We start from the raw sequence: 19842 nt of genomic DNA on the forward strand, positions 1-19842 counted from the left end.
CCCTGTGCAAAACAGCACGTGCAACATGCATATATACCAGGACATTTTGAGGCTTATTTCAAACAAAACGTACTCATGTTTCTGTTCGAGAATGGTACGTGTGGTGTTCATTGTTCTTTCATTGTTTGAAGCCATTATTTAAGTTTGTTTTTGTTCAAACTTGCCTTGCATGTGGAAGCTAGAGGATAAATAATGTTTGCATGCCCACCTACTCGGATGAACACAGACGAAAGCCACGTTGTTAGATGTAATTTAGACTTGTTACCAGAGTTAATACTGCAAAACAAACAAGAGGTTAATTAATAACACTGCCTTATATCATAAATAAAACATACTCTGACATTTTGGGCAGTGAGCTGTCAAGGCAGGTAGGTGAGAGGGCCTCAGGAAGGTTGATCTCGTCACGAGAGGAACATTTACACTTGGGCGCTGAAGAAGCTGGGACATTAAAAGAAAATGTGCTCACGAACGGTTTTGAACGAGCAGATATTTCGTCAAAAAACCCTCATCGTTACTTCTTGAATTGTTTTCCTGATCACCTCTTAAATTGTAGCCCTTTAAATGATATGGTCTCAATCAATTCTTTCAAAAATAACTTAATTTGACATTGTGAGGATATCAAGGACACTCCCTCTTCGTGCTTTGCCTTTCGGGAAATTGTAGTTCGGATTTACATTTCCTACAAGTGCAACAGCGATCTGAAACGTCTGATACTATAAGATTTGGGTGGCACAAGAAGGTTGAGTGGTACAAACATTTTTGGGAATGTTGTAAATAGCAGTTGAGCTTTGTTCTTGTTGTGATGAGCACAGATAGTACAGTATACAACATGCCTCACCAATTACTTTTGTTCAGTGTTGTTTTGACGGATAGTAGTGTATGTAGTGCACAGTTCTCCAAGAACTGGCACCACCTTAGGGCGATGTTGTCCAGACAATGTTAAAGGACCGGAAAAACCCAAAATGCAGTCACCTCATTTGAATATGCAAATAGCTTAAAGCATTTTCAGTTTGGTGAGAAAATAAACGGGGTGTTGTGAAGTCAACTTTCTGAGGATGTTGATCATTTGTCGTAGGGGATTAAATGTGACTCCTTTGTGTCACCAAATCCCTGACCATCCTGTGTGTGACGAGGTGGGTTCAATTACATAACCAAATCCCTGACCATCCTGTGTGTGACGAGGTGGGTTCAATTACATAGCGAGAACAATTGGTGGCAGTCTGGCCCGACCTGGCATCTATAAGAGTTTGTTAAAGGTGACTTGGTTATTACCATATTCTTAGCTCTTTCGGTAAAGTCACGTTGAAGGGAAACAATAAAATAAATATAAAACAATAAAAATTCTCACGACGTTTCTGGTTATTACCGTTAATATATCCCGTTTATGTAAAGTCTAAGCTTCGTTGAACTGTTATAAGTCCATGTATAATTTTTTGATGTGGTGGGGTAAATTGTAGGTAGCCCACCTTGACCAACTTGTCTGCTAAATTTGGTAATTTGAGCGAGGCAGACCTTCATGCTTAGAGTTAAGATTAATTAACTTTTCTTCATGTACTTTGCTCACAAAAACACTTCATTATCCTATTTACATTGCAGTGTTTCATCCTTAAAGTGTACTGTTGTGGCCAATGTTTACTATGTATACAGCAGCGTGTGTCAATTTAGCCCCCTCCTCAAGATGAGCCATGCCAGTGACTTGGCTCAGCGGTGGCGCGTTGGTCGCTCGTTGCAGAGGTTCGTGGTTCGAATCCAGCGGCCGCCCTGATGAATACCGCGGTGCACATTTAAATGTAAACATATGCGCCGTCTGCTTGACAACGGACGTTGAAGATCCCGTCACGTGATGCGCAAGAGTAAGCCATTGTGCACCGGCGTCAGGGTCCAAATTTGCCACTTTTGCAAAATTACCCAGTTGGCATAATACATAGCAACATTGGCCTGACTCCTACAACTTGGCAGAACCTTCCCGCGTAAGAGTCATGAGACTCTGTGAGGCTTTCCTTGGTAAAACAAAAAAGGTGGAATTCAAGAATATTAATTGAGCACTGGCACAAGCACGTTTAAGCATTAAGACACTAACTTTTGAAACCAACGACTGTACTGTACATGTAGGCCAAATCCAATGGTGTAATATTTACACACCAGGGTCTGTTGGTGCAAGACCCCCTATGAACTGTGGACTGGTTTTTTTACTTGAACATGTCTCGACTCCAGCATCCATGGCATTCCTCTCAGACGTCGCCACTGGTCATGTCGATAGAAACGCGAAACGTTTGTCTGCATTTGGACACCAATTGTTGGAGTTTTGAGCTGAGCCTCTACAGGTTTACATTACTGTAGCTCCATTTTCTTAGCTTTCTGCACAAGGGCTTTTTGTGAAAAATGTGCGCCCTCATGCAGACACAGACCGTAACAACTACGTTGCCTTTCACGGTGGTGCTGTTACAAAGCTCTCATGCGTATTTGTGTTGTTGCTGCTCGTTGTTGTTTGGTATAATAGCCGATGTTTTAAATGTCTACCTTCGGCCATGGAAGCTCCGTGCACGAGCGGGTGTGATTATTTCAGTGATCAGCCTTGTACACCGCTCGAAGACGCAACCAAAACCCCCGTTGGTCTTCTATTGTATTCTGACGGTAAAAATGGACGGACGGTACGACTGGGAGGATCCTGGAAATGATGGGAAGTCCGTTGTGAGCCGATCGGATGTTTTCCAGGGGAGATTCACACGACGATAGAATATGCAAATATGTACAGGGAACGTTGACGTCACCGATGTATAAATCGATTTCACCTGCCAATGATTGTGCGTTGCCAGCCAGAGATGGATTCCCGGCCTCCGGCTAACGTCAGTGGCGAGCGTTGTCCGAACCGGGTGTGTCCCGTTTACAAAGTGACGCCACCCGATGCCACGGGGTCACCGCTTTTGGCGAGGGGGGGGGGAAATCCGATGCGACTCGTAGAGCGACGTCAAGTTTCCATAGCGGTCTTAGCGTTATTATTTTTGGAAAATTCGAAATTTCTTATCTTGGCGCAACTTTCAGATTTTCGGCACAATCGCTTTTCACTTCCATGTAACGTCTCCTTCCTCCGTTTCCCTTCGACTGCCAATGTAAGATGTTAAAGTAATATCGCGAAGGCAGAGTACCAGAAATGTCAGTATCTCGCTGATTTCCAGGATATCGTGAGCCCAAATTCAGTTCCATACTCAGAATTTCCAGGAGAGAGAGAAAAACACCTCATCAGGACGAGTCGTGTTGCATGCATGAAGACGTGGGATGAGTGGATGACATTAGTTTCACAAGAGTGACATTCACCAGTTCTGAGGAGCAATGACCATAGGAAAAATGTAAACACGTTGTGACTTAACGCAGTAAAACTGCGTTCTAGTGGGGTACTGCTCCACCACCCAAGACCCAGCAAACAACATTCCTCTTTGAAGTTCACCTGAAATTTGCGAAGGGTTAATATTTGAAGAGAGGAGAGGACTCTTCTGTTCAAAACAAGAGACGTCTGCGTCTGTTTCGCGTTTGACGCGTTGCGAGGACTCGCAACAGAGACCGACGGGCGGAGTTCATGACAACCCCGCACGTGGAAGGAAGTTATTTTTCCCCAATTACATTCCTTAAATAATTGTCAAATAGAGCAAGTCAAGATCTATAAGTATCTTGGAGTCATCCTGGATTCAAAACTGAATTTTGAAGATCACATTGATATTGGTAAAAAGACAAAAATAAAAATTGGTTTTCTGTATCGACACAAGCACTGCTTCCCCCCAATGTTCCGTTTGGAATTGATGAAAGCTACCATACTGCCTCTACTTGACTACTGTGACATCGTGTATAAATCAGCCCCAAGTACTGTACTGAAGAAGCTTGATTCCATCTATCACTCGGCCTTAAGATTTACATTGAACTGCCCATATAGGACTCACCACTGTGATCTCTACATTGGGTCAAACTTAACATCTCTTAATGTTCGACGGCTTGTACACCAGATCTTATTTATTCACGATGTACTTACAAAAAAATCCGCAGGCTACCTGCTGGATCTCCTCTCTGTTTCAAAGAACAAATTTGACCTCAGGTCTTCGCTCATTTACCAGCTTCCCATTCCCTATTGCCGTACAAATTCTGGAGGAAGGGCCTTTGCTAGTGATGCCCCCAGAGTCTGGAATGCTATTGCCAATAAACTGCAACTTGAATCGCTACCAATGAGATCTTCTCTCAAAACTACTCTAGAGGAGTTGTACACCCCTAGCTGCCACTGCTATTCATTGGCGTAAAATAAAATAAAATGTTTCGCTCCGGATGATGCTGCAAAGTATTATCTGTATTTTGATTTAGCGTGCTGATCTTGAAGGTGCTTTGAAAAATTTGATACTCCGACTGATGCTTCTGTTGTTGTGGAGTAACTCGTGCAGCCAGCTATGGCTCTAGGATTTGGTGTTACATGTTATTTATGTAGTTTATTGTAAAAATTCGGTCACAGTCCTTGTGATCACTGTTACGTTGCAATTATGGCTTTATTTTTTGGTGATTTGGAAAACGTTTTTTGGTTTGGACATGTTTGTTTTGTTGTAGTACGGAGTTAGACTGCTGGCCTTAATCTAAGTTTTTGTGGTTGTTTAACTTGCATCCCACTGGGATTTTTGGCACACAGCGTTGGTGTACGGTGCTTTTTTCAGGAATATTTTTGCCGTTTTTTTTCCCATGGATTTTCTGTTTGCACAGTCACATTAAGATGTTTTTTCTTGTTCGTGTTGTTTTTTTGTTGTGGTTGCACCTGATTCAAGAGCCGAATGGCTCACGGCTATACCAAAATAAACTGAAACTGAACTGAACTGTGTAGGGGGAATTTGCAATCATCCAGCCCGTGAAGTGGAGATGGAGCAATGATGGATGGTTGTTTTTCTGCAAATAAGAAACACGCTTCCGGATGTGCTTTCAACACGTTTAAGCACTAACAGTCCCGCTTTTTATAATTCCAGTAAACGTTTATTTAGATGCACTACCGTGCTGCTATGTTACAAAAAACATATCCTTCAAGTGTCCTGTATTTTGAACAAATGAGTCAAATACTGTTTTAATCTTCTTGAACCCCCACCCCTTACACCCCATTCTTATTCACGTATCAAACGCTGCCGTGACCTCTTGGCTCAACTCCCTGGGGCTCTCCTTGTCCGACGCGCGTGATCCGCCGCCCCTCACAGTCGGTGCCCCCCCCGTCTCGTGCGAGTCAGGTGACCCGGCGGGCGGCGTGACTCACCTTGCCCCCCCCGCCCGCTGCGTCACAACTCCTCTTCACCGTTGTGTTCGCGATGGGCCTCGTGCAATGATGTGGGGTGGGTTGGGGGCGGGTGTCGTGATCGCGAGCGAATCCGCGGGTGCAACTGTGCAGCCATCATCGCTCTGTCATCGGCCATGAATTCTCCGCTGCTGGGTGAAGGGCGAACCCGTGGCCATGTGGCGCGGTGCTGCGGTGTAACACGGTGGTCGCTCTGGCGCCCGCTCGCCATCGCTTTGTCATCTCTCCAGCTCCGCGGTGAGTGGGTGGGTGGGTCTCTACACCTCGTTCTGGGGGAGCGTGCTCACCGGGGTGGCTTGCTTGGCTTGACACTCCGTGTTCAATCTGCGTCATAGTTCGTACGAGAGCAAATTATTATGTGTGCCCGTGTTCGTACCACTTAAGTGGTATGAAGTTTATTGACTCGTGAATGGGATTTGGTCCACAGAGTATTGTACAGTGTACTTAAATGGACGGTGATTTGTTTAATGGTAACATACAATTTATTTGCATTTAACGTGACTCTGTGACACACGGAACGATGACCCACGTAGACTTTCTGCCTTGAATAGACTTACTACAATTTATCATATAAAGGAGTTACATTCATGTACTAATTATAATTAAGCATATGCTCTATCAGCAAATAGGCTTTTCTTATAACTCGGTTGAAATAACTACTGAAGTTTGCATTTGGACCACTTTTGCTAACTACAGCACACCAATATTTTGAAAGATTGTCCGAGGTTTTGTATTACCTGTAACATATTTTCAGTGAATTATAGATGTTGTTTGTTGATAAACACGGGCAATCATTAACAAGGAAAGTGCCGATACAAACAGTCTGCACCTCTGTACAATGCGTGCGCTTTTAATAATCAGCCAACCTGCTGTGTAAATGACACCCAAGAGGGAATTTACCTCTTAAGCAATTACAAGAAAAATTACCCTCCAAAAAATGGGAGCATTTTTAGCATACAGTCAAGGGTGTTTGTCGGCAGTCTAGCAACAGGTGTGAATATATTCGTTGAAGCGGCTACAATTTAATGTTTTACTATTTATACACGCGGGTCTCTGCGGACATTGCTGCTGATAATCCTGCCTGCATTTCTTCATTAAGGTGCTCTCGCAGAGACGCTGACGCGGTGTGAGCATTTAAAAAGTGTTTGAAGGCAGAGAGAGAGGCTTCCTGCATGGCCACGCCTGGCAAGAGAAGCTTTTGAAAGCTCACAGAAGGTGGTGGCCAAGGTGCAGAGGGAAACATCGGTGCAGCCACTCCTGAGTGTGACCAACCCTAAAAGAAAACAACGAGCGGGTTCAGAGCTCAGTGCAGGGCGCAGTCATTTGATTTTGACTGCAGATTGACCAAACAGTTTTGAGTTTTCACTCTTGACTCCACAATTGAATGTCTATACTGCTTGGCTTCACCTGTGAGTTGCAGAGCAAGTACAGTACCTGTTGACTATTGTTACTCAATTATATACCGTGGTTAATTTGATTTGCACACTTCTAAATTCTATGTAACTCAACAAAAGATGATCTCAGCTTGAAAATATCGACGGAAAAGGTGCAGCCCCTGCAAGTGCATGCTCACGGCACTGCTGCCAGAAGGGCCTACACTAGAGGGAGCTCTCGAGAGTCCCTCTAGAGGGTGTTTGGCCTACTCTTCCACGCCGTGGGAGTACCCACACAACCACATGCCAACCTGTCGATTGATGAACCGTGTAACAAAAATATACGTTTGTTAAAACTCAAATCTGAATCGTAGTCTTTTTAATGTTAACGGATTGATTTTGAAAAGCATAGCCATTTTTTAAAAAGATCTTAAATTAATTGCACAAGTGACAACTCTTTTGTTATCCGAATGGGAAACGCTCCTAAAACCTTTACCTGCCCCATTTCCGTATGATCCACGTGTATACTGTTACAGAGAACCTGTTCCATTGCCATTTCAATGGCTTTATATTCCCTTCCATACAGTACTTGCAAATACGAACCCATTTACGTTGGCTACCTGGCCACTTTTAAACACCTTTGGCACTTTACCGAAATGCAAAGCAAAAATGGTGTAAAAAATGTAGCTTTAAATATGGTGAAGTGGTATTGTTGGCTTTTAAAATCGGTATTTGTTGCAAATATTTGTTAAAGAGCAAGGTTGGGGAAGTTATGCTATTTGTGGCATGCTCTAAGCAATACACGGTACATACACGGTACAGTCCATAATGCAGCTACCGTCTAACACGTAGCACGCTTTTGCGACCAATATATAAATGTGTCGTTAAACCCGCCACCACCCGACACAGACAATGAGTAAGGTTTGTCACGCAAACAGAACATGCCAATTCGGCTGTCGCCTGATGAAGCTAGTTGTAATTACTGGCGAAACGTCGTACTCTGATTGTAAATGTTGTGGCTTGGCTCTCCAACACACCGGTGTGCTCGACTAGTAAGGAATTCGGCATGTTCTGTTTACGTGCAAAACCTTACTAATTGGCTGTGGCGGGTTTAACGACACATAATATTGGTCGCGAAAGCCTGCTGCGTGTTACACGGTACAGTACTAGGTAAAAATAATAAATATACAGACCATGGAGATGCTGCCATGGTGTGATGGTGAGAAACTAAACGTGTCAGTGGTGGTGCAGCTTGACACACCGGTCCTCATAAAACTGCCCTAGATTTTCCGACTCCGTCGACATCACGAGAACTGATTGTGACGCACCACCGCGCAAGATTTTCTGACTGGGGAGTGCGAATCGTGGGAAAATAAATAAATGTTTGCGAAAAATGGGCAATTTTTTTTTAAACCGCGAATTATCGGTGGTAGCACCGCTAATACATTCAAATGCTACTTGCAATCCGAAGGTCACAGATTCGATCACCCGGCGGGAGTTGAAACAATGGGGCAGGCTTCTTGCGTCTCCCGACATCTGTTCACCCAGCAGTATTACTGGGGTACACTACAGTGAGCCGTCCAGAACTCTGGAAGAGTAGGCCAAATAGAGGATGCGCACGAAGTACGAATGTGGGGACTGATTTCAGGAGAGCGGAGGGAAGGGTAACGACGGAGGAACATGATATGGCTCTGTGTTTATCTCCATGTCTCTCGGTCTACGTGTCACTCCCTATGCCTCTGTTCCTCTCCGTATCTCTTTGTGTCCCTCCACAGTACAGTTCTGCACACGCATCTTTCGTCATGTACATTTTCACTTTTCATTCACTTTTCATAATCGTCTCTGATTCTGAATGTTCCTCTGCGTCGCAGATCTTTTTGAATATGTTTGTCTATCTTTGTGTCTGTGTGTGTGCCTCTCTGAATTAATGCTGAGATAGCCCTGTGCCCGAAGGTTACACGAAACTTTAAAGTGGCTGCATTATAGCCACGGGAGCCTTAATTGTACGACTCTGTGCAATGCAGCATCATACCTGTCTGGTAACTTTCCACAGTCCGCCCAAGATAATTATTCACACTTTTGCTGTTGCTGGGTTGAACAACCCAACGGCGTTTACGGATGGCTTATTTGTATCGCATTGAGCATCCAGCAAGCGATCAGTTGCTGAACAGAGCGGCCTCTTCTTCCCTTCAGATTCCGAAAATCGCAAGCACGTCGGAATTGACCTGCTTAAGTAGCACAGTGCTGCAAATGCGATCGGAAATGATATCAGAAGGTGGGGACAGGCTGATGGGCCAAAACACGATATCACGACATCACAGTATTTGGTGGGGAAATAAAGAAATTGTATGTTAACATATTTATTACTATTAATTACCCGCAGTCCACAAAAAAGCGTGGTAAAAGGTTATAATCTGAAAGTTGAATGATAATAAAGCTCAAAATCCCTTGGAATACATCCCGACTGGGTACTGTATAGTAACGATTTAAACCAGGAGGACAATAACAACGGAGAGTGTTTTTTAAATGTTTGTCAAATGTATTTACATTGCAGGGGATTAATGATTTACCAACGTTTATTTTTATTACAGCAAAACTGCACGTTTGTTCGAGTACTGTGGGTTTAAATTCCTTGCACCGTCTAAAAGGCAACACAAACTCCAAATTAGAATCTCCCCAATGTGCGCTCATCAAAGAAACCAAATCACCTGCTCGTCACACTGATAACGGAGTGGCAGGAAATTGTGGCGTACACAACAACAAGAATACTAATTGCGTTGTGTGTTAAACTGGCTGGTTATTATAGACTGTGACATGACCAAATGAAACCAGAACTATTCTCGGGTATATTTATGGCCGATTGTCGAAGTCATTGAATAATAATGTTGCTTTGACTGTAGTATAGTGTCGCCCGCACTCGAGTTTCCTCGGGTAAAAAGTTAACGCCAATCCCAGAAAGGCGAATGTAAATCACTGTCCTGTGCTATTAACAGTTATATAAGTAAGGCATTACAACACAAACACATTCATATGTGTGCACAGTTCATAGAGAGCCAAAATATAATAGAATGTTCACGCTAACTGATTGATGCAATTTAAATGCCAGCTGCCTGACATTTTCTGATGGAAAAAAGCGGAGAGCACTGGTGAAGTCAAGTTGTAACGCGCGAGACATAAAATGTAGTGAAAATGCATTTACCCCAAATAAAAGCGATAGAAACGAGCGGCGTGTCGTGTTGCCAGGGTTATGATGCCAGGAAAAAGGTATTTGCGAGTTTTTGTGTTGTTTAGGAAGCATGTACACACAAACATTTTACTCTTAAGGAGTGTTGTGAATGTGAGAAGAAACCGCAGTGCTCAGAATAAAACCAAGCTCGTGTGAGCAGCTAAACCTTGTTAAACACAAAACCCAATCTTACCCCAAAGCCGCGAACATTTAGTGGTCGACACACAAGGAAATAGCTCCATTTGTGGTGCTGCCGTTTCGTGGCAGTCTTACGGTCACCCACCTCCGATTTGCACGGTTGGCTACGTAGGGTGTGAAATAATTTCAACGTACAACGCTTGCCTCCAAGCCGCTGGCGTTCGTTCTTCAGATGTGTACCACCAGCATGCCTTGATAATTAGTGTAGGGGGTGTGCGCTGAGTTTAGAGGTTTTTTTTAAAGAGACTAGAAACACATGGTCTCAAGCTTCTTAAAAAACATGTTTTTCAAGACAAATAAATATTGACATCTACCTCATTTCGAGAAGGAAAATAGCTAAATTAGAGGGACAACCCACGCGTGAGACGCTGAGACGAGGTGTGAGATGAATGGCAGAGCGTTTTCTCTGATGGGAAGGGCTCCTCCCGTCGCTTAGCAACGCACAGGGGCCACCTTCTTTCCTATTATCCGCAAGTTTTTCACGAGTGATCGGGTGAATTTGCCGATAGGCTCTTCTGTTGCCGTGAAACAATTGCAGATAATAGGTGTGGTAGAGTTGAGAAGACAACGCAGGTAATAGCAAGTATAGGAGAGTCGATAAAGGGATGTCCCTCGGACCATTTTGGTCCAGCGGATAAGAGTCGTTTTGCCGTATTGTGGAATTTATTGGACGTCTATCAAGGTCCTTGTTTTTGCCCTACAGTAGTATTTGCATATTACAGCACTTAGAAACTATAAAAACTATATAAACTAAACTATAACTTTGAATCGTAGCTCGAGCAGCATGACCACATTGACCCTGAGGCTTATCAACCTGATATACCAGTAAAAATATGTTACATTTGGGCATTACATTGATTTGTGTCGGTGAATTTGCAGACAACACATTACTTCTGCAGTTCTTGGGTCACAAATCCAACAACGGTGTATTCCCTTCTATCGTGTACACACATTGCCAAATCGATGACGAAGAGAGAGACAAATCTGTCGTGTTGTTGACACGGGCGTTGCGCACGATAAAGAAATGCGAAGCAGGTAACGTGGGATTCAAACGAGGCTGACATTTAGCCGCTTTTTTTTTACGATTGTAAAGCACTCGCATTCGCTTTTGTGTTTCGATCGTTCATCGCCGTGACCAGGTAGTTTGTGACATCTGTTATCTATGGGGACCGACTGATCTCAAAGCATCTTCCCTGGCTGACTGTGCTTTTATCCATCATTTCAGAGGACGCCTTTCCTCATAGTCCGAGTGGCCAAAGCCCGTTTCGTGTCAGTTCACGGAGGCCTGCAGCCAGCAGAAACCAAGTACTTTATGAATTTGTGTACTATATTTATAAAAAAAACAATTTAAACCAACCCCCTTACCTTGTTAATGTTTTCCGGTGGGGTTTTGTGGGATTGTGGCGAGCCTGTGGCATCGTGCCAACACTTCATTTCCCTACTGGTGGCGTGCGAAGGGGGTCCGTGCACTGCGTGGCTTCATGCAACGCACACACACTCACTCTGCTACACTTTTTTATGCAGTAGGGAAGGAAGGACTCTTATAAGCTTGGTCTCATTTCTGGCAACGCATGGATGTGGTGAAGTGAAAAATCATAACTGTCGGCTTGCTCGTTATTCGGATAATATAAATTTGGGTTGGGTTAATTGAGGGAAACCAGTGGAGAGGTGTGGCAAGTTATCTCCCTCCTATGTGCGTTCAGTATTTTCAAGGTACTGTGTTAAACTATTAACTATTATTATTTTACCAGGTAAGGCCCACTAAGATATGTAGCTCTTTTTCATGTGCGGAATGAGGTAATGTGTGTACATGTTTATCACCTGTCATAAGTAATACGATGACTCGTCCACTCTGGCTCTTACCCATCCTATATTTCCAATTGGCATTCTCAGGAGAGGCAGTTGCTGGAACACAGCATGTGTGTGCAGATCAAGACTTGGGAGGGTTCCAGTATACATGTCATAACAATCACGCTTGTGCTTTTCTAAGATTCATGCGATGAAGCGAGGGGACCCCCTCCTCTGTTGTGTTGTTGTGGCAAGCCACGGGGAACTGCTGTGGCCGTGCTGGTAGTCGCAAGTCTAAAAATCCGAACCAACCTCGTGCCTTGGGTGACAGGCATCGCCTTGGCACGAACTGCACCCAGCCGGCTTGTTTGTCAAAGTCTTTGTTGGAAGGAAGAAAGAATGCTGCGCACCGCAGTACGCTCCGCAAGCAGCAGCAAGACTTAATTTACTGCATACCGCACGTTTGTAGTCAAGCGCCACACCCCAGCACTGTAAATACACACTCTGGCAAAGCATGTTACTATATTTATTTATGTATTTTGAAAGATGACACCCGTATAATAATTGTTGGTGAGGACTTGTGTGCATGTGCGGTCAATCCGCTGCTGACTTAGGGCCGCCCCATGCCTTGTGGGCTGCGGAGGCAATTTGAGGATGCTTCACCACCACCCCGGTCAGCACGGGCAAGTGGTGAAGGCGGGGAGCCAAAAGCCATTGAGGCGCGGTTATGGAACAACAATGGATTTCTGGTGTGCACTCTATAACAAACTTATGTTTCACTGTTGGATAGTACGTGGCTAAAATGATACAATTCTGGTCATTCTTTCTCCACAGACATTCTGAAAATGTCCAACAAGCTGTCCTGTGTGGCTGGCTGCCTTGTTTTTTTTTCTTCTGCCATTTGAAAAATTCTGCTGCGAGTTGAGAAAACGAGAGCTGTACATTTGGAGATATTTCTCAGCCCTGTTATTCTACAGTTGTGTTATACACACAGTAATTTACTCACATACACATTTAGATGGAGATGGATTGAATGATTGGTTTGGCATCTTTCTAACCACTTTTATTTAGTTGTGAAAATTGGCTTCAAAAGCCACCTTCAGTCTTTCATCACTAAAGCTCCAAGTGCTGTTCTGATCCGCTTGCATGTCACATGTACATAAGCAGACGCAGGATGCCGTATTATTTATCTGGGTTTGCATTGCATGTAAAGGTTACTCGATAAAAACCTGGTTAAAGGAGCATACTCGACAGAAAGAGATGCTTTACATTTCCACTTATGCTGGACTGTAACTGTTTGTTTATTATTATGGGTTATTCCCTTTTGGCTTTTACCTCCTTTCCAAAGTGATCACCATGGGGTTTGTATTGTGATTTGAATACGCGCCAACATTGACGAGATACTGGGCGGAGCTGGAGACAATGATAATGTGGGTAGAGACTGAGGGAGGGGAAAAGTTGGTTATATAACACATCCGTGTTATTGGAGAAAATGAGTTGTGGCTGGGAAAATAAAGAGCAATGGCATTTCAAAACAGTTATGGTTACTTTACAAAAAAAACGACTGGAAACAAGTTTTGAGACGGCCTCAAATTTGGAGTTCAGTTTGGGAGTTATGTTTGGGGTTTTATTCACGAGCTACGGCGCTGGAAATGTGAAGAAGGATCTGCGGTTGTGAGAGTGACCACCCTGGAGGTCATTTTAGCACCTCAGCACAAACATTAATCATCTTTTGGAAATTAGAGGAGTTGACCCAATAACACTTTATACACCTTTGTGGGCAGAAACAAGGCAAGGGGAGGTAGGTAAAAAATGTGTTTGTATTGTTGTTGTTGAATGTTTTTAAACGTTATATACCATATTAAGATCAATATTGGCTTGTGGTTAGAATCGTTGGACCGACGTTGGCCCAACGTTGGCCTGCCGTTCCATTTTCATGTAAATGAGTTTTTATTAATATTCAGAAACCGTGTAAAACTCCTTCCTTTGGGCACTTTTCTACCCCTTATCCACAAGCACATCTGAGCCTCGAGTTGTTAGAATTCTAAATGGTTTAGTTGCTTTGTTAAGCGGTGGTATCGTCAGTGCACCGTACCCATTGTGCCATTCTTGCTGCCTGAGGCCCCAATACAAGTGGCGAGGCATATGGCCACGTGAGAAGTTCATCAGCGCCTGCGAATATTAACCATGTAAACCTAACATTCTTTATCGCGGTGAATTTTGTATGGAGCGTGTACCATCGACACGGTGAAGACAGCTGTACGATACTATACATTTTCTTGCACCTTTCCGCTAGTGGAATACACTTATCGTTGTCTACGAAATAGAGCCATGTCAGAGCATGGCCTCATGAATCAACCGTACAACTTAATCATTTCTGTTGCGTTACAGTGCATCTGAGCTATTGCCCTGTCCAGTCTTGCCGACTTTTTTTATGAGTTTAAAGTTGGTTAGAACACAGAAGTTCTCCGAATGTGAAATCTACCACAATTGTGGAATCGTTGCATTGGCTTGCGGTTATAGAGAGCATTAACTTTGTTTTATTACTGTCAGCATTCATGGCTGTCCTTGGGCGCGCACTTATCTGACTGAACCTGATATTCCATGAAACTTGCTGTGCAATTGGCTGGCACAATCTCATCATAGTGCAATACTGTAGTTGTCTGTCTCTTACCAGCTAAAGATAACTCATGCCAAGCCACAGGGCTTCTGTCAAGTTTTGTATAAGTGCTTTGGAACTGTCTTATTTTAAAGTATAACTTCAGTAATCCCGTAAAATGTTTTGTCGATAAGTTTAATTATTTTTGTCTTCCGCGAGCAAGCATTTTATAAGAAATGTTTCGGTTGAATACCGCTGTTAACATTGAGCAACCTGTGTGTGCCCCTTATTGTGTGTGGGTGGTTAAAGGTTGGGTGCAATTGACAGTTTGAATGCAGCCTTCAGGACACATCAGATATTAGAGGCTGTGTACTTTGGAGCAGTGTTTTGAGAGAGAGTGCTGTATGTGCGGTTACAACGCAGATAACAATCTGACCCACCAACCAATGAACATGCTCTCCCAACAGGATGTAGAAAAGAGCAATATGACTGCCGCATTTAAGTATCATGCTTGATAGGAATGGCACAATACACTTCTTTGATATGCTTGTTGGCATGCACGCATGCATAAAATAATTTTATAAACCGCTTTATACTTATGACCGTATGTATGTGTTTGTGTATTCCAGTTCACAGTATTATTATTATTGTGCTTGGCCAGTTTACAGGATATGTCCGGTATAGTATTTATCTAGACTTTGCAATATAGAGGTATTGTTACGTGATCCTTATACAGTACTGTAGTAGATGAATATGATTTAACAAATATCAAAAGGGAAATTTATATAGCCTATCGACTTTTAAGTGGTTGAGGAATTCATATTTTGAAAAACTTAAATGCAAACAGCTGCTCATGAAAATACTGGATACAAAAAAACACGTGTAAGCCATGAGACAGGAAGACCAGGAGGAGTACTGTCATGGTGGTTCTGCATTTTAGTTCTGCTGGCAATATTATTGATTCTCATGAATTTGAGGCAATTGCTGTACAGTATTAATATCAGAAAAAACAGCTGTATGGTGTCGTCTTATACAGTATTGTATAACACGATGACGACTATGTGAAGTCTACAGCTCTTACTGGTAATTTCTGCCAAAAACAACATGTTTGTTTTTCCGAAAGCCAGCCTTTAACCGAAAGTTGAGCCTCTGTATGTCTTGCGTCCCTCTCATGCTGCGGTTAGCACAAGAACTGGATACACTTGAAATAGTAATTTGGCAACTGGATGATGGTGGCTGTACCAAGGCTCACACGTGTATCAGGTGTGTGAGAGTCGGTCATCAATTTGTAAACGGATGCCCACACAAACTGAGAATTCCAGTAAGCATGCCAACGTTGGGCCATGTGGTTGGAATTGTTGGACTAACATTCGCCCAACCTTGGACCAACATTGGCCCAACGTTAGCCCAACGTTCCATGTTTATGGGATCTTCTGATGAATTGTGCCTGACAAATGTAAATTAGTATTATTATTATTAACATTCACGAACAGTGTCAAAAGCCTGCCTTTGGACACTGTTCTACCCCTTAGCCACAGGCACATCTGAGCCAAAGCCATAATGGTGCCCTCACGGCACAAGTGTTTTTCCATGGGCAATCTGCCATGCTAAGCTGTAACCAAACCGTGCTTCGCTGGCCTCGTAAGAGATCTGAATACTAATTTTGGGCACAAGTAAGGGCCAGAGGCAATGTTAATGATGCATTCATTCTGTGTGATGTCAGTACAGCAAAAACAAAGCTTCACTGCATCCGTCACCAATTACGTGCGATGTCAGCGGCACGGCTCGGCTTCTTCGGTAGAAAAACAACAACCTACATGCACTGACTTGCGACGGCCTTGCTCAGCATGGCCCTGGTGCAGATGTTCCAGGGGCTAAAGACCCATACACTTAACCTTAAAGAGTGTGAATTGACCCCGATTAAGCTTTGGAGAGCTGAATGGAGTTTGAAAGAACTCGCAAACACTTTGTGAAAGACCCAACGCAAAAGATCCCTGGGTTTGATCTTCCACAAAGCTCATGGTCCACCCTAAACCGCATCCACTGCACAAACCATGGCAGATGCCGAAAGCTGATACACAAATGGAAAATTAAAAATTCTCCAGTGTGCGACTGTGGTCATCCAGAACAGACAATACAACGTATAATGACACAATGCCCGATCCACAAATACGAAGGAGACATCACAGCGATACACTTCGCTGCTCCTGACGCGGTTGTCTGCTGGCTTAACCACCGCAATGTGGAATTGTGGTTGTTGCTCTGCATCGACATCAGCCGTACAAAAGAAGATGAAGTGGAAAAAAGAGTGGAATGTCTCTTACTCATGGCCCCCGCTCCTCGTGTCTGTTCATGCCGCCAAGGGTCGACATCGACACAAAATCAACACGAAGTACTGGACTTCAGGCCTGCAGATTAAATGTATACACTTCCAGTGCGCTAGAATTTTGTTCACAAAGGCAACTTTAACATTGAATGGAAGTTGTTTTTAATTTCAAAGTTCAAAGCATAAGTCAAACAGTCGGGTACTGTGTATCAATATGTAACTGCTATGTCCGGTAGGCAGAAGGCAGCCTAGACAAAAATAAATGTCTGCACGATCTGTTAAATTATTCTGAAGAGAGGGTGGGTTTGGTTACCTGTGCTTTATGAACGTCATGGTTTTACAGCATGTCTGCCAAGTCTGTGGAAGATTTGCGCGTGTATGTTTATCGTGTCGTTTTACCGGCACAATGTGCCTTGGCCCATTCTTTACACTGAGTGGGCCCTACCTGGTAATATAAAAAAAATAGTTTAGGGTTTATATTGTTAATTCAGCCATCACCTTTACCAATGCCATCTAAATACTATGGTAGAACATTTGTTAATCGCACACAATGAAAGGGTCTTCCTTTGGTCTTCCTTAGGCCTGGGTTCGCCCTCCCAATGGGCAGTGGTGACCTATTGAGTTTGTCTGGGCCTTGCCCTCGTGTACCCACCCGCTTCAATTGATCATTCTGACCTTGTTAACAATGAAGCCATTTTTGGTAAAATGACCACAATACTCTTCGTATGAAGTACTATATCACATGGAACGCACCGTTGCAACACGGTTTCTGGGCGGTACGGGAATTCAGGGTAGATTCCCGGAACGATTCGCTTCACTGCGGCGTGCCCTCATCTCACTTCGTTCTCCCGCCGTGGCATGATCCAGGCTGGCTTTATAGTGCCCTGTAGTGTATATAGCGGACAGTATTGCTCGCTTAATGCGACACTTTTCAGGAACGCATTTACCACCTTAAGCGAGGAACTGCCGTACATGAGTACTTTTATTTTAAAGCAGATTATTACGTGGTCATGTGGTTTTTTTCTTGTAATATACAGCTCTTGACTCTGGGTTAGGAAAGTTGCACGTTCAAAATCCTGGCTAGGGATCAAATACGCAGCATACGTTTTAGAAAAAGAGGCGTGCACGATACCGTGATGTGGAAAACGATGGGCTATTTATGGTCGCTCTGGAATGTCTTCAAGGTAGTCCTGATGAGTTTGTCCAAAGTCTAACAGCCGTCTATTGTGCAAGCATGGCTTTTATTGATCCTGAGAGGGTAGGCGTGTGTGTGCGTGTCGGGTCATGGTGCAGGCCACCCACCCACTCGTGTAACTGCTGGCCTTCATAGGTGCTCGCTAACAGCACTTGCCCCAAGAGTCTGTTAAGGCTACATGGGGGATCTTGTGTCAGGGGTTGTGCAGACAGCGAAATCTATTTTGTTGGGCCGAGTCAAGTATGAATCAAGTAACCCCGGATTTTGCGGCATTGTTCGCACAGAGGAAGGGTAGTATCATGTGAGTGGGTTTACTTCAGGGAAATGTAAAAAGAAGAAAGCTAAAGGCAAACTCTAATCCACAGGGTGGGGGATTTACACCACTGATCCTGCCATGTCCACGATTGTACTGCACTTATCCGTTAAAAAGTCACAGATAAGAGGATGAATTTGCCAATCATGTATTTTCTGTGAAAAATGTGAGCAATTATGACATTTCCCAATGTAAATGCCAAAACAAGAGGATGATCAAGGCCTATGGATAAGCCACAGAGATTAGGATGTATTTGCTATGTAAATCGACTTTACTGCCATAAATGTGGGGACAATAAGAACATTGTTTTAGTGGATACTAAAACGCACTGTTTTTAACATTGCGTGTGTACTGCCCACAGCCATGGAATTGCGTAGGTATGACTCCCTGGCCATGCCAATGCTAATGTTGCCCCTTTAAAATGCTAAGTTAATGGATATTTAAAGATCCTTCTGGGGGTCACGGTCAGGCGGTTTTCTATGTAAAAGTCAGGCTTATGCAAAAATAATAGGTTTTGCTCCTGGCCATAATTCCCTGCAGGATGTTTTGTTGGTCATTCATCAGCAGTGGAATGGACATTTAAAATACCGTTGTTCATTTGCTGCCCGCTTGATTTTTTTTGCATGGATGATAGGACCAATTCCCACGCAACTCCTCCAAGCTGTAGAAAGAATATGTGGATAATAGGAAGCCTTATTACAATGGAGGATAGAAAAACCCCACAGATTCGTGGATAAGAGGGAGAATTTGAGTGGATAATAGCACCTGCAGATAATAGGGTCATAGATAAGAGGAGTTCTACTTGTGTGACATCCCTGGAATGTGGAATATCCATGGGTTGGGAAGAGTTTCATCAAACGGTGGACTGATCATGGCTGATCATAATGATGATCTCGTACAAAGTTGGATGCAAATTATAGACCGCGGAGAGATTGAGCCGAGTGAAACGATTTTAAATTTCTGAATGTTGTAATGCTACTATTTTCTCCATAAAATTCTTTACACATTTAGCAATTTTTTACTTCAATGATATGTTAACAGTTTGGTTAAGGAGACTCGAAATGTACAAACAGTTAATTACGTGGTTGGTTCGCGTTGCTCCATTATCGCCGACACAAAATTCCTGAGTTTGCAATCGGGCTACGCCACCCTCCACTGGACTGTCTCAATAAAGTCCTCCTAGATGATTGAGCGATTTTCTTTTGCAACCTGCCGTAGGACAACATAACTCCCCGTACACATTAACCCCCATTAGCCGCGACTCCTGTTATTAAAAGTGCAATTTCACCTATAATTAATATTACCTTACTTGACCGGAATAATAATTCAAATGGAAAATAGCCTGATTCAAACAATTGCACGGTAAAACGCTGTACGGTTGCCACATTAACATCGCAGAAGGGGATAATCTCCATGGAAGTAACTCGTGAACAGGATTGTTAATGTAACCCATGAACAGCATTGTTTTGCAATGTTAATTTTTTAAAATCTTCGACAGAGCGATTTACAAACTTTACTT

General features: G+C 43.4%; 1 protein-coding gene across 7 annotated transcripts in view; it reads left to right on the top strand.

Annotated features, from left to right (window-relative positions):
* LOC116942193 (phospholipid-transporting ATPase IC-like) overlaps positions 1-19842 on the top strand; it is a 58892-nt gene that overhangs the window by 7477 nt on the left and 31573 nt on the right. The window contains exon 1 of one of the 7 annotated variants that reach the window (XM_032953842.2): positions 5371-5542. The exons of the other annotated variants lie outside the window; for them this stretch is intronic. The gene's annotated coding sequence lies outside the window, so the exon portion shown is untranslated. Of the gene's footprint in view, positions 1-5370; positions 5543-19842 lie in introns of those variants that run through there. 7 annotated transcript variants of the gene reach the window in all.

Source organism: Petromyzon marinus, chromosome 13 (genome assembly GCF_048934315.1).
Source record: "Petromyzon marinus isolate PM22_M1 ecotype Great Lakes invasive population chromosome 13, UKy_Petmar_22M1.pri1.0, whole genome shotgun sequence".
In the NCBI taxonomy this organism is placed as follows: Eukaryota; Metazoa; Chordata; class Hyperoartia; order Petromyzontiformes; family Petromyzontidae; genus Petromyzon; species Petromyzon marinus.